Source organism: Danio rerio, chromosome 3, assembly GCF_052040795.2.
Source record: "Danio rerio strain M-AB ecotype USA chromosome 3, GRCz13ab, whole genome shotgun sequence".
Taxonomy (NCBI): domain Eukaryota; kingdom Metazoa; phylum Chordata; class Actinopteri; order Cypriniformes; family Danionidae; genus Danio; species Danio rerio.
The window spans coordinates 58,493,906-58,510,719 of NC_141023.1; the positions used below are offsets into that span (position 1 = coordinate 58,493,906).

General features: G+C 37.5%; 1 protein-coding gene across 4 annotated transcripts in view; it reads right to left on the minus strand.

The window, feature by feature from the left end:
* Nucleotides 1-16,814, minus strand: part of kank2 (KN motif and ankyrin repeat domains 2) — a 59,359-nt gene that overhangs the window by 38,572 nt on the left and 3,973 nt on the right. For 2 of the 4 annotated variants that reach the window (XM_087243168.1, XM_087243169.1), the window contains exon 2: nt 4,546-4,632. The gene's annotated coding sequence lies outside the window, so the exon portion shown is untranslated. 4 annotated transcript variants of the gene reach the window in all.

Below are 16,814 nucleotides of genomic sequence, written 5' to 3' on the forward strand. Positions count from 1 at the left end.
TATAAATGTTAAATGTTTCCTAAGATGTAATTTATTGTGTTTAACTGAGAAAAAAGTTGTTTTTTTTACTAATATATTTTAAAAGAAATTGTTTTAGATTAGTAATCACAATACCAAGAAATCGTGATATATTTATCCAAGGTTTTCATACTGTCAGAAACTTACCGGCCCATGCCTAGTGATGTGTGAATGGCCCTGTATGGCTCCCTTTTCCAGTGAGAATGATGTCGATCACAATGTTCTGTGGTAAACCAGTTGGCAGTGGAAACACATGCCTGATCAGGGTGACCCGTACTGAACCAAACTGTACTGTACTGAAATAAACAGTACCACTCAGTGGAAACAAGGCATTAGAACTCCTTAGCAGGCTCATGTCCTAGTAACCACACAAACCAAATAACAAATCACATAATTGCCAGCACTGTGAACGGATTCAAACCTGGGCCATTCACATGACAATTAGGTAAAAAAAAAAATAGTCTCTTGACTTTAGTCATTCAATCCTGTGCCTTATGCTCCCAAACAACCCCCTTCTCCAACCTACACTCATGTCAAAGTACAGGGTTAGACCGGGCACATCAAGACATGCGGTCATGTGTGGCAGTGACCTTCCTCCTTCTTTGTCTGCTCATACACAGTGTCCCATTGAGATGACGGTGAACAGAGCCCAGTGTGCCCCCCTCCCCAGTAGCGTCCTGCCATTTCTCAGTGGCACGCTGCAGTCTCTACCCTCCTCCAGAAGGAATGCATCCCCCTAAACTCATGCCCCTCTCTCCAAACTCTCTCGCTTTACATTCCAGAGCTGCGGAAGTTGACATCTCCTGCCTCCAGGGTCTCCCCCACCCACCGCCACATTATTAAGATTAGCAATCAAGGGAAAGAGGATGTAGGGAAATCTTATATCGGTCTACATTCAGTGATGCCATGCTTGTGGAGTCGGGAAAAACAGGATTATTTAAAAGTTTGTCTTATATTATGAAAACATGTCAGGGAGAATGCCTGCTCATTAGTTTCACTCAAACAAGCTTTCTGAGGAACGGATAAACATTGAGGGGCGTCTCGTTTTAATGCTTGCCGATGATGTTCAAAGGTCCCTTTATCACTGTGTGAAACTCAAGGTCTGCTTGCAACAAGTTGCTTCATTTTACTTGGCTATGACGAGGAATTTGGGATGCTTATCTGTAAACTAGGCATAATTGACTCCTTAAACTCAATGGAGCCTCTTGAGTAATTTGTATCTTGTCTAAAGACTGAAGTCAGAGTTAAATAAGTCAATGCAGAGCTCTGTGTGAGATTAATTTCCCTCAAGGTTCAGTCTTGCCCTCATTAAATATAGGTTGTATTTACTTCTGAGTGCAACTTTTACATTTTGTCCCGTTCATGCCCACAAAATCTCGCAGGAAGAGATCTACGCAGATTTTTCAGGCATGCTCCAGAATGATTCTCCCTCCCTTCCGCCTAGTCCTCCTCACATTCACTAAGTGCCTAATTTGCAAAAAATGTTCCTATATATTATAGTTACCTCTTCTGCCTCTCTTATTCTTTTTTATCAAAGAAGGCCTGAAGTGTGGCCTGAAGTGTCAAAACCCTGTTCTTCTCCATAATCTTCCTCACAAGATGCCCATTTTGCTTTCTAACCTAATATTCTTTGTCTTAATAAAGGCTTGCTCTGGCCCCAACATGCTATTCACCTTAGTCTTCCTCACATCTACTTTACAGCAAGCATTTTTTGTTTTTTAAGGATGTCTAATAGATGTCTATTCTTAAACCTCTATTAGATTTTCACCGATAGCCCAAGTTTAGCCTTGTTTAAGCCAAGCTGTCTACGTTTAGATGTTTATAAGACGTCTATTAAACAAAATTGTTTGCTGGGTCAAAGTGCTCCACAAGCCTGTTATTCACCATAGTATTCCTCACATCTATGAGTTTTTTGGCCTGACCCTATTACCTTCTATTCATCCTCTGTCAACAAAAATATGTAGTACCCTAACAGCCTATTCTTCACCATAGTCTTCTTCATCGCCACAATCTGCTTATTTGCTACCTAATTGCCTAATATACACACACACACACACACAAATTGGTTCTTCAGCAGTTTGTTTTGTGGAAGCTGAGGTGCTATTTAGCTCTGCTAAGTGGTTCTTTGGCTTGTAATCATAGGGGAGTCAATCTAAGTGCTATAAAGCACCAGTAATGGTTCTTTAGTGGGTTCTTTGGAGTGGTTAAGGAGCTAAATATCACCATCTTTTAAGATATGTGCTATGTAGCACATAAAGTGGTTCCCCTATGATTACGGAATGGACCACTTTTAATGCCATTCACCACCATTTTGTATTTACAAATGCTTGCTGTGCCCCAACACCCTCTTCTCCACCATAGTCTTCTTCAAGTTAACAAAGTGCTTATTTTGCCCCCTCACTCCCCTATTCTTAGGGCGTTTTCACACCTGTCCTATTTATTTCGGTTGAATCGCACTAGAGTTCGTTTTCCCTCTTGGTATGGTGAGTTTGGGCAGGTGTGAATGTAGTAATCTTACTTGAGTGCGCACTAAAAGCTGACCAAAAAAGTGTACTGAGAGTTGGTCTCTGTGCGCTTTCAAACGAACTCTGGAGCAGTTAGTTTGTGGTGAGAACATGATTTGAAGTACTGCGCCTTTTTGGACTAATCCAGCTGCCGTAGTCCGATGCTCTGTTCTATAGTATGGGGTGTGGAGGAAAAATATTTGTTGACCGCACTTTATCAATAATTTTAAACAGAGAGAGAGGGAAAAACATTACCTGATGGATTGTTGGTAATATATCTGGTAGATGACTATGTCGCAGTTTAGCTAAATTAATTCACCGCTCCTCCTTTGTTTACTTGCAGGAGTTCCATTGGCATTTTACCGCATGTTAATTCTGACCAATCGAAAAGCAGTTTAGGAAATATGTTCAATAACATCTGGCAAATGAGTGATGTGGATTTTGTCACATAACTGCATTTTAGTTCTTTTCAACTGGTTTGGACCAAAGCAATCAGTGTAGTGTGAAAAGCACCCAAAACGGCAGAAAAATGCTACAGTGCATTAGTTGTTGCCCTTGGTCTGGACCAAATAAACTGAACCACAGATGTGAAAGCACCCTTAGGCCCCGTTTACACTAGTGCGTTTTAGTTTGAAAACGCATATGTTTTGCTACGGTTACGCCATCCGTCCACACTACGCCGGAGTTCTCGAGCGCCGAAAACGGAGCTTTTTGAAAACGCTGGAGAGGCCATTTTCATTCTAAAACGCTGCTGCTCCGTCTCAGTGTGGATGATGAAAAACGGAGACATCTGAAAACGGAGGCGGGGCTGCAGACATTCGCCTCTCTGATTGGGGCTTTTCCTCAATATTAAGTAGCCCACACACAGTTCAGTCTCGCATCCTCTTCTTGTAAGTTAAGACTTCGCAAGTTTGATCAAGGCTGCAGTTTCCCCCTTCTCAGTTTGATATGGAAAACATACCGAGGACACGGGTAAATCTTCAAAGGGAACAGTGTACTTTATAACTTCATTCACATCACCTTGGCTACGTTGTTTCACTTTCTCAACAATAAAATGTAAACATGATTTAAGGAACTGCCTATTTTCTTTTTAATATTAGCAACTTAACAGACAGCAGAAATGTTGAGGCGCCGTGCTGTATAGGCTATATGAGCGTCATCTTCACTGTGTGGATATTTATAACAAAACAGAGCCAATAACAACTGCCTCCTTTCAATTTCAGTGAAAATACGAAACGCACCCTCTCTTTTGCTGAATAACAGTTGTAATAATCGATAATTATAAAAGTATAACATACAATAAGTTTATACATTGTAGGAACTAAAGGCAAGCGATCAGTCAATGTACCTGGATTAATCATTAACTTATCTTTGCGCTTAACCAAAACATGTTACCCGTGAACAAGTAACTTAATAGATTCCAATGACCAAAGTCAGGGAATTGGCCTATGTCGTTAGATAAAGACAACAACATGAATGAAATATCACGTTTAGCAAATATAGTGAGATTAGATCCAGCGGGAGATGCTTGATGAGCAGTCCGACAAGCAGAGCTCTCATCTGGGTAAAAATGCTGGAGCGCATGCCCGAGAGTGTGTGTGTGGTCACGTGATGTGCGTTTTCAGCGTTTTGGTGTGGACGGAGAGCAGTTCAGAAACGCTGGGTAAAACGCGAGTGTGGACGCGGATCGTTTTCATTCTACAACGCCGTTTTAAAACTAAAACGCACTAGTGTAAACGGGGCCTTAGTGTCTGGGGGGATTTTAAGAGCCAGTATTTCATCATAGTCTTCATCAAAGTAGCAAGTTGCACACATACTTCCATTCTTTGTCATAGTATCAACAGAGCCCCTGCAGTGACCTCTTACCTCCTATTCTTCTCCACAGACATCCTCACGTCCTTGAGGTATCTATTTTTACACTTCTTCCCATTCCCACACACGCTCACGACCTTAACTTGCTGAATTTGTTACAGCAAGCAAAAGCAATGAGCTGAAAGAAAGTAACGTAAGAACTTGAACTCACTGTGCTGCAATGATGGTCTCTCTTCCCCGGCCTCCTCGCTCTCCCTTTTTTAGTTCCTGCAACTCTCTTATGGGTGCCACCAAAATTCTGAAAAGGAAAAAAGATGATCTATTTACATAATGGTATGATTTCAATCACACCCTTCATTTTAGACACTCGTCGTCATCTTAAGCTCCCGAGAAGCTACCCCTGTGGATCCAAAAAAGGCTTTTCTCTGAGAGACTAATTCGTCTTGGCTCCCTATCATCATTGCTTACCACCACAACACACCCCTCATCTCCCTCAACCACAACAACATGTTTCTTGGCAAATCGTCCTGAGCCTGGGAAAGCTCTCTGAGTTATATTCTTTAGTCCAGAGTTCTACTGAGTCACCCGCCTAAACCCAAAAAGACAGACACACCCCTGCCGGACACCAGACGGCATCCAGAAACATTCCAGAACGTCGTGGACCTTCATAAAAACACTCCTACACTGCAAAGATTTCCTCAACAGCAGGGCTCAACAGTCTTCGTGGCTAAAAACTGTATGACTAAAAAAAATTCTACTGAAAATCTGATGCAGACGTTTCATAGAACTGGCCATCAAAACCTAGCCGTCCATCATTCAAGCGCACGTTCTTCTAAACAGCAACATCCAAAATGCATTTCTCCAGTCTGAGTGGTGAATTTATATGTTTATATGTTTTTTAATGGAGTTACAATGTCAAAGTGGGAACATTAGGTTACATTGTTCCAACACTTTTGTCATGCCAGTATCTAGAGGGAGAAAGAAACAGAGCTTTATACGGGAGTGACAGCTAAAATCACAAAGAGCCATTCATTCAGCCTCAAACTCCACAGCTGGTTCTAATATAGAGCTGAGAGAGAGAGAACGAGAAGGAAAGAGAGAGACACTGCCTTTAAAACACACGTAATGCTTGCCCACTACTGAGAAAGTTCCATACTTTCTGGAAAACAAAAAGAGCATCTTACTGTTATCATGAACTGGTTCAGTGTGCCAGTTTCTGTTTTTGGATGTATTTACTATGGGTTTAATATGTGTGAATTTATGGACAAAACGTGGACATTTGTTTGAGGACATAATGTAGCAAACATACACTGCAGCTTAAAATTTTATATTCAATAAATACCTTAAACAACTCATGTTAAATTCAAAATCTAATGTGAATATGTACACATTTTATGACTTTTAAAAAAAAATCTAGCAACAAAGAAACATTAAGATTAATAAGATGTTTTACACACACTTGAATGCTGCTGCATTTATTTTTTAATAAATAAAGTGAAAACACTAGTCTCTTTTTATTGTAAGGTACAATTCTTGTTATTTAAAAACCATGAACTATGACTTGGCCCTGAAATCGCATGCAGCAATATGCCAATTTTCATAGATTTTTAGTTAATCGAGTCTATTTATTTACTTGTGTAAGATTTACAGTTTTTTTAATTAATTTCAGTAACATTATTGACAAATTTGAAAATGTTCATATGATTTATTTACAATACAGTTTGTAAAGTAATATTTGTTTTGTCTTTTAGTAGATGGATATATTATATAAGACACTTGCTTTGCTTACCAAATAAATGGATCTAATTGCATTTGCATTGTAAACATTAGATAAAAGTTTAAAAAACTATTATTTTTTATTTCATGCATTGTTTGTCAAAATCATTCCCAAAAATCTGCAGATTTAAAAAAAAAAAAAAATTCTGTGCAGAAATAGTTAAACAAGATTCAGTCCGGCCCTGGTTATAGCTCAATAAACATCTAACTTGCTACTTATTTGTAGTTATTAAGGTATTAGTTGGGTTTAGGTATTGGGTAGGACAAGGGATGCAGAATAAGATCATGAGCAATATGTAATAGACAGCCAGTATCATAATAGTAGGCAGGTAATAAGACACTAGCTAATCCTGAAAATTGATTCCTATACTAAAGTGATTCAAAGACATCAATACAACGCTTAGTTTGCTAAAAAAACATAAACTCTTTTGTTCGAAAAGAACAAATGCCCAACAAGCTGCATTACTTGGACCAAAAATATGCTACCTAACAATTGTTTTGTTGTCGACCCCAGTTGTAAGAGCAACAAATACTAACTTGACTTCCAGTTGATCATTTGAAAAAGTGTCAAAAGGTGGATTTTTCTGATGAATCAGAACTGCATCTCAATTATCACAAATACTGCAGAAGACCTATTAGGACCCGCATGGACCCAAGATTCTCAAAGAAATCAGTCAAGTTTGGTGTAAGAAAAATTATGGTTTAGGGTTACATTCAACATGGGGGTGTGCTAGAGATCTGCAGAGTGGGTGGGAACATCAACAGCCTGAGGTATAGGCATTTGTGCTGTCCATTACATTACAAACCACAGAAGGGGGCATTTTTTTCAGCAGGATAGCGCTCCTCATACTTCAGCCTCCACATCAAAGTTCCTGAAAGCAAAGAAGGTCAAGGTGCTCCAGGATTGGTCAGCCCAGTCATCACACATGAACATTATTGAGCATGTCTGGGGTAAGATGAAGGAGAAGGCATTGAAGATGAATCCAACGAATCTTGATGAACTCTGGGAGTCCTGCAAGAACACTTTCTTTGTCATTCCAGATGACTTAATTAATAAGTTTATCCGAGTCATTGCAGAGATATATGGAGGCAGTCGTCCAAGCTCATGGGAGTCATACAAAATATTAATTCTTTCTCCATTGCACCATGCCTTTATATTCTATACTGGACATTATTTCTGTTAAGTGCCAAGACTTTTGTCTAAGCAAAGTCAGACCTTACTGTCCCAAATAAAAATAATTAAAAATCAAGGCTTGATCATATTTTATTTTGGTAAAATAAGCCTAATCTAGAGGCCTTTGCCTTTCATATAAGCCACTTCTGATACCAACTGATCAAGTAGAAGTCAAGTTATAACTTGTTTTTTCTATAACTTGGATAGACGACAAGACTTTTGTCAGGTAGTGTTGAGTAGAACAGTCATATAAATTTCAGTTTAATTATTCAAACTGTTACTATATTTAAAATGCAGTTTTAGCAGTGTCACATTATCCTTCAAATATTTTCTTCTCATCAACAATTTCTGATTATTATCAAAGTTGTTTTGTTTGACAATTATAGTTGAAACATTTTTGCATGAATGAACAAAGAGTTCAAAATAAAGCACATAAAATTACTTTTTTGAAATTAATTTAATGGATCCTTGCTATGTAAACAATCATACTCAGCTTATCCACAACACTTAAATGGTACACAGCTGATATTTGCAACATTAGATCAGAAAAAGCCCATATATATGCATATATACTGTAGATACTGACCACCCATACCCAAAGAAATTAGCAAAGTGGTTAGAAAGTAGATTCAAATACTAAATAAAACAGATTAAAACACCAGGTGTGAAAAGGAATGTGTTTCTCACATCTACTTGTAATCTGATCACCCAAGATGCATCGTATTACCAAGTCTAACAAGAACCAAAAGCAAACGTCATGCTTAAAAGATTTGATACTAAAACACTAGACAACTACATGTGGGGGCCAACAAAGCAAACGTCTCCTTCCAGCCACACATGATGCCATAAACCATCAAGCACGAACTCAACCCTCAGATAGATGAGCACAATACTGTGCTCTGAGCATTATGAGGGTAGTTCAAGGTAACGGTCCATTGAAAGCAAGTGTGTGCATGTGTACGTACAGCGTTCGAGCTCAGGCCCAGAAAGAGTTACAGGAAAAGGAGCTGCAGTTCCCCAAAGACCCTGAAACTAGTCGGTCACTTCCTCCCAGTTCAGGAGCAGAGGAGACTTCAAAATCAGAGAGAAAAAGAAAAAAAAAACTGAAAATATAGACTGTGAAAGTTTAGCAGGAAGGAGAGAATAGCAGCCCAAAAAAGCTGTAGGTCCAGGACAAACACCTAAAACAGCAAAGGCTGATGCGTAAAAGGAAAAAGCAAAAATACTTTCAGACTAAGAAACCCAACGTGAGTCATTTCAAATACCATTGGCTTTACGTTTTGTGCTCTCTGCTGACCATACGCTTCTAAAAGCACAGCAGGACTTGATGAGGCCTAAGGAAAACTTAACTAAGCCGCAGGACTATAGCGTGAAAAATCAGCACACATTAAAATGGCTCGTATGACTGTGACCGTATTCAGTACATTCCTCTGACCAGTCAGGAAAACACACAAGACAAAGAGGGAACTGTGCCGTGTCTTTGAACTACAGATGTCCAACAGCTCATAAGGTCTGTTCACAGCATGAGTTATAACTGTGGCGGTAAATATAATGATATGACCAATGCTTGGATGATAACATACTGTTTGTTTATTACAATGCTAATGGTCTGTTCAAATTCTTGATTCTGATTGGCAGAAAGCTGTGCTATAAAATCAATTAGTGCACCGGTACTGTAGTCACAACACATTTTGATTACATCCGAAATGTACTTCCCTCAAACATTAGAAGTAATCATAGTAACTCTATGAGCCTTTATTCTCCTGTGTAATCTCAAGGACCCTAGGTTTACCAGAAGCTGATGAGGATTAACCAACTCACAAACATGTTCAAAATATTTGTGAAGAGGTAGCTAACACAAGTTAGTATGAGCTATTAGACATGCCCGTGTCATATACTGTACATGCACACATAATCTGTCTCTCTCAAGCATACGTTCCGTTTCTGCCTGTCTGTGACTGATTCAAAGCTGGGACTAAAAGATCTAACCATAACCAGAGATGCCCAAACTAGGGCCCATGGGTAACCTTTAATTTGGCCCACCATCCCATCTGAGAAGAGAGGGAGAATGATGGAAAGGGTTGGAGTCAATGCCTTTAACAGAGATCGCAATTTCTAGTTTAACGTAGCCTTTTTGATTTGTTTTATTGCTGAGCTACAAAACAGGAAACTGAAATTAAAATGTTTCAATTAGATGTTTTTAAATTATTTAGATTTTTTAAAAATACAAAAATACTGTCACTTGATGGATAGTGGACAATGCAGAAGCAAAAATCAAGGCAGAAGCAGGAGCAGCTTGACTAGTGTAACCCCATAAATGAGATTGTTTTTAACTGTAATAAGTTCATTATAAAAAACATTAAAGATAAAAACTAGATAATATATAGCAATGCGTTCTAGTTATTTTGATATATTAAATGCATTAGGAAATGACCCATGGCAAATTTTGTTTGGTATATTTACCTTCAACCTACCACACTCAATCAAGTTTTGTTTTTGGCTCTTAACAAAAAAAGTTTGGGCACCCCTGGTCATGGCTGTTAAAACTTCCATCAAATATTATGCCTCAAATAGCAAAACTAAGCTAAATTGTATTTTAACTTGATAAAGGATCATGTAATAAGTGAGATAATCAGCAACTTTCAGTGTATTAAAGGATTTTAATCTTTTAACACACAGCCATCTTTATCTTTTACATCAGTAGTCGGGAACCTTTTTTTCAGCAAAGAGCCATTTCTGAAGAGCTATTGGAATAATTTTTAACGAAACCTTTATTTATGTCCATGCACAACACAAAAATAAACAAACGAAGAGTTCAGATGCAAAAATCTCTAAAGGCGTCTGAAATTTTCCTCTAAAATTATCATTTTTATCAGGCTTCTGTGTGAAGTTTCAGTAATATCACATGTATGGCAAAGAATATGTCCTTTTCCTGGTCTTTAAAGTGAAATAACAAAAACAAAGGAGTCTGAGGAAAAAAAAAAAAAAAACTATTTTAAAAGGAAATTTCAGATGGCACTTAGAGGTTTTTGCATCTGAACTCTTCTAATATGAAGCATAACATTTTGAGCATGTTCATGTATGAAGAAAGGACCGTATATTGATTTTTTTCTTTTCAACATCACCACTCATGATTGATACTTGCATTTATGTGTGTGCGAGGTTACCATAGAAAATGTTAGATATTTGTCCGTTATGGGTGAAATCAGTTCTAGAGAACACAAATGATTTATATAAAAGCGGCCTTCCATCTTTGGTGTCCACAGCAGTTACTAATTTAAATGCATGCGATTGACCATTGCATTTATAGGATGTTTACACTTGGTATGTGTGATTAGTTAGTGGGCCCTATTGAAAAGCTGCTCTCTGAACCCATTGTCAGAACCAAAGGCCACTTCCCCAACACAACACAACACAGACCAAAGACAAATAAATTAAAACTAAAACTGGACTTGATGGCACAAAATGGTTTTACTCATTTTAGTTTTAGTGTTTTCCACTAAAAAATCTTAAACACACCTTGGGAATGGTATTAGAGAAAAACTTGGTGGTTTTAAAACCTTAACTTTTCCTAACCAAGGTATACCTTGAAAACGCTTATTGTCCCATACCTAGTTCATACTCACATCCAATATCTCGTTATCACAGGGGGCATGAAGGAAATGTTCCAGTATGAAAGTGAAGGTGCCAAACTGTAATTAAAAGTCGACAAATTATTAATAAAACACCCAAAATGACATGAATCTCCAAAGGAAATGTGGATAGTGTGGCGAAGCAATGATGCTTATCGAACTATAACATGTGCTATAACATGTAAAACTGGATCATGAAAGGAACATTCAAAAAGCAACTCATGTAAACACCTTAATCATGTTATTGTCTTATTCAGATTAAGGTAAATAATTCGATTGCCAATGTCCAAGTAAGTCATTTTAAATGCTAAGCAAACCATGACCAAATGTAGAGTTTTCATTTTGGTCCAATCCAAACAAACCAACAAAGCAAATTTTGAACAAGACATTAAAAATATAGCTAAAAGGACACAGGATGAAAAGCAGATGCAAATGCTATTGTGCATCCATATTTCTAAATCATTTTCACATTTGTTTTGAATCATGACCACCGACTTTGCTCTTATCGAGCATTCCTAAGACACTTGTGTTAATTTTAGTGCTGTTTTTGCCTCGAGCCTCTGTTAACTCCCAACTGTGAGTAAGCTGTTCTGGGAGGACTTCTCCACTGGTGGTCCAAATAAGCTGTTGTTGTGCTGAAAGATCTCACTGATATCCTCCATCAATGATGACGCTCAGCCCTTGATTTGTGCAACACTGAGGTATGTTACATAATGGACCTGCAAGAGTTGTATACATACAGTATGTGCCAGCTGCAATGCAGTGCTATATGAAGAGTTATGACCAAGGCTGGAAACTGTCTGTGTACCCAGCACATACTGGGCTGTTTTTCCCATTAGGGAGTGGTGAAAATGATGGAGAAAACGACGGCATCTACAGAAACACCACAGCCTGAAGCCAAAGCTTAAGGCCTGAGGAAGGGCCTCTCCCTGCTCACGTTACGGCCAGAGCAGAACAAACACACGCCGCAATGCCATTGGTCATTGTGCTGACCTCCGACAGGAAGCAGCCAGCGAGGTGGAGCCGGGCAACAGAAATCACCACAGACATCCAAATTTACCCCTCCAAAAGAAGAATTAACAGCAAATTCCAGCACAAGCAGGGATTACTGGTGATGAACAGCACGGAGAAGCTGGAGGGAATACAAGCACTGAGATGAAGAAAGACAAACAAAACAGACGTGTAGTAAGAGTAGAGTCATGCAGCCGCGATAAGGTCACGAGCATGTAAGAGGTGCCGATTCATCACCAGCTGTGGCAGAGAGACTTTAAGCGGGTTAGTCAGACTCCGCTCGCTAATGTCAACAAAGAGTAAGGAAGCAGAATTCATAGGGAACGGTTACCCATTTCCAGGATCAAGCCCTCTTGTGTGGAAAGCAAAAATATTCCAGCTATCGTACATCCTGAGCGAGAGAAATAAAAAGTTACTGTGTGTGCTGAAGGTTGAGCAAAAACTGAGCATTTCAGGGTTAGCACACACACCCCAGAACACATGGCCCACACATGCAGGAGACAAACACTGAGGCACACCTTCACTCTGGGGACTGCAGTCTGTTACAAAATGTCCTTCAGCTCCCCTTCAGATTAATGTCGTCTTCGGATTAGATTGGCTTTTTGGTGTTTTGTAGGTCATAAAAAGAGGTGCACGCATTGTACATAATGACTTATTCAAAAACTGTTCAAGGCAAAATTTTTAGCCATCCTGTGAAATATTTTGATTCTTTTAAAAGATATTTCACTATATTTTATGACAGTATCAAATATTTGACAGGCATTTTTGCAAGATAATAATATTAAGTGCACTTTCAAAGCTTTATTGATTATTGTTTCTAAAGGAGGCTAATAATATTGATATTAAAGTAGTATTAGTATTAAAATCAAACTAAAAGAAATAAGAGACTATGAAAACATTACAGGAAATACTGCGAGAACATCCCTGCTCTGTTTAATAATTCAAATTTCATAGGAGGGCGCTCAACTAAGTAAAGCATTGTTAAATTGATTCTGTCCCACCCTAACCTAGTGTTTCTGATTAATAATGACAGTTGTATATAACATGCAATAAATCTAAAAAGTTAACACGTTGCAGACATTCATTCTTAACACGGGGAGAACATGCAAACTCCACACAGAAATACCAACTATATATATATATATATATATATATATATATATATATATATATATATATATATATATATATACATTGACATACAGCTGCATTACACTTTTATGAGTGTGATATTGCATTTATACAGCAGTTCAACGGCATAATCGTGTGTATTAAAAAGAAAATCAAACACAGAGAGTCTCTAAACCCTTAAGAGGAAACTACTTTCTTCCGCCATTCCTGCACATCTGCTGCTAATGTCACAACAGCGCAAATTGTTGCTTATTGACTAACATCATTTTAGAGCTAGTATTTGAATGATTCTCTAGCGTAATATCTAATTGATAACTAAACATTTTGCTCACATTTTAAGATTATAAGGCTGAACGGCATGAAATGCCATCAATCTGCAGAGATATCTCCAAGTAATTTTCTGTTGCAATCGGAAGATCACAATATTACTGTGGTATAAATACAGCACTAAAGCATTCAAAAGAGAAAGATCAACTTAGAAAGTCATTTTCACTGTTTTATAATGATTTGATCAGCTTTAGTTTTAAATTACGCTGCTTTCTCTAAGAGCATATGATGCGCTCTCTGTGACCATCTTTTGGATGAACATTGTCTACCGTCTTTGCTCAAAGACAGGCTGATGGCTGCTGATACGCTCTCTCAGAAATTATTCATTCATTCATTTTCTTTTTGGCTTAGTCCCTTTAAAAATCTGGGGTCGCCACAGCGTAATGAACCTTTAACTTAACCAGCTCGTTTTAACGCAGCGGATGTCATTCCAGCCGCAACTCATCTCTGGGAAACACACACACACACACCCATACACTACGGACAATTTAGTCTACCTAATTTACCTGTACCACATGTCTTTGGACTGTGGGGGAAACCAGAGCACCCATAAAACATGCAAACTCCACACAGAAACCTCTCAGAAATTATAAAAATCTTAAATAGGCATTATTCTTATAAATGATCTGCATAGTTGTAATCTAAACAACTGAAATCTTGACTAAAAACACCTCAAAAGTTCATTATGTTGTCCTACAGCTGCAATATTTGTCAAACTGTAGAGTGTCCTCTGCTTATTGCTGTATGTGGGCTTAGTAATACACAAGGGTGAAGGGTTAAGAGGCTGGACGAGTGCTGTTACTTGCAGAATATCGCACGGCTATCAGCCAACCATATTCAAGAACCAGTCAGAACTGTGGTATATGTAACGGATGGAGGCCAGATAGTGAAGTGCTGTGCAGGTAAATCTCACTCATCTGACAATTAAAGGTGCTTTAGCGAGAATCGCAAAAGGCCATGGTCTTTAGCCTCCTTGTTAGAGCAACTCCCATGTGGAAGCTTGCCTGTTCGATCCCAGTTTGGAGCAGGTTGGGTGATGTAGGACCAGTGGGGGTTATAAATATATATATATATATATATATATATATATATATATATATATATATATATATATATATATATATATATATATATATATATATATACAGTTGAAGTGTTGAAGTCAGAATTATTACCCCCCCCCTTTCATTTATTCCCCAATTTCTGTTTAGAGCTGATTTTTTTCAACACATTTCTAATCATAATAGTTTTAATAACTCATCTCTAATAACTGATTTATTTTATCTTTGTCATGATGACAGTAAATATTATTTACTAGATATTTTCAAGACACTTCTATACAGCTTAAAGTGACATTTTAAGGATTAACTACGTTAATTAGGGTAACTAGGCAGGTTAGGGTAATTAGGCAAGGTATTGTATAACGATGGTTTGATCTGTAGACCATCGAAAAAAATTAGCTAATTAGTGGCTAATAATTTTGACCTTAAAATGGTGTTTAAAAAATTAAAAACTACTTTTATTCTAGCCGAAATAAAACAAATAAGACTTTCTCCGGAAGAAAAAATATTATCAGACATACTGTGAAAATTTCCTTGCTCTATTAAAAGAAAAAAATATTCAAAGGGTGGCTAATAATTCTGACTTCAATGATTTATAAATACACAATATTTATAAACAAGGTAAATATAAACTTTTATTTCGGATGTGATTAATCATTGACAGCACTACTATTTTTATATACATTGTGCCCCTTTAGTGAGAATTAACAGGCTTTTAAGCAGCTACTACTGCAGGATGAATAGGATGATGATGAATGTTTGATTGCTCGATTCTTGCTGCCATTGTCTAAGATGATTTGGAAACCACATTTAAAAAGTGACAGACACATTTCCACACCTATCAAACTAAATACTGCTTGCTGGAGCTGTTAAAGTAAAGATGACAAGCCATGAAAGTGCTGAGCATCATTTTTAGAGACAAAAGGCTTCCCACTGTCACACGGGTTCATATTAGCCAGAGGATGCTCTTCCAGTGGAGTTATGATTTAGTAAGACTTTTCACACAGCACTTAAACTGAATTATCATTAATCAAAACACCACTTTTAACAAGGGCTACAGGACCTAGTTACATTTGTGACTGAAAATACAGCGCTAGTATCACTTTTTACCTGGGGTTAAGAAACCTTTTGCTCAGTGGTGGACTGAAACTGTGTTTTCGTCCGGGAAAGATATTACCTCAGGCTACCTAAGCTGGGGTGATAGGTAGGAAATTTGGGCAGGTCAGATTCACGATTGACCGTCAGGCCGGTCGCCTATGGCTTGCTCTGGTTAACACAATATTTCTGCGATAAACACAGGGCTGCACAATATATCGCAAAATTGCCGTTATCACGATAATGGTATATGCAATATACAGTTGAAGTCAGAATTATTAGCCCCCCTAAATTATTAGACCACTTGTTTATTTTTTCCCCAATTTCTGTTTAACGGAAAGAAGATTTTTTTCAACACATTTCTAAACATAATATTTTTAATTACTCATTTCTAATAACTGATTTATTTTATCTTTACCATGATGACTGTAAATTATATTTGACTAGATATTTTTCAAGGCACTTCTATACAGCTTAAAGTGACATTTAAAGGCTTAACTAGGTTAATTAAGTTAACAAGGCAGGTTTGGGGAATAAGACAAGTTATTGTATAACAGTGGTTTGTTCTGTAGATTATCAAAAAAAAAAAATAGTTTAAAAAGGGCTAATAATTTTGTCCCTAAAATGCTTCATAAAAAAATTCAAAACTGCTTTTATTGTAGCCAAAATAAAACAAATAAGACTTTCTTCAGAAGAAAAAATTATTATCAGACATACTGTGAAAATTTCCTTGCTCTGTTAAACATCATTTGGAAAATATTTAAAAAAGAAGAACAAAAATCGAAGGGGGCTAATAATTCGGACTTCAACTGTATGTATCGCAGACATATTTGATAAATTACATTTATTTTATGCATTGGTTGATCTAAATTTGACCAATCAGATTAAAATACACTGTAAAACAAAAAGTTGACTCAAATTCAAATTTGAGGGCAACAAACTTCATGACATTTCTTAGTTGACTCAACTTAAATTGAGTAACGTGAAGTAATTGGGTTAAAAGCTGAATCAACTCAAAAGTTTGTTGCCTTCAAATTTAAATTTAAGTCAAAGCATCTTTATTTCCGCAGTAGTAGCTGTTCTGCTATTAGTTGGACCGGCCCAAAACTCAACCTAGAGCTGAAAGTAAATATATATGGCGAGAGTCGGGAGGAATATGACAACATTCGGTCAGAATGAGCCGAGTGTTGAGCAGAGTCAGAATATCTGCGGAGGTTTAAATCATTCATAGAGTTTTAAAGACTAATTGTTTGAACCTTGACACAGTTTATTT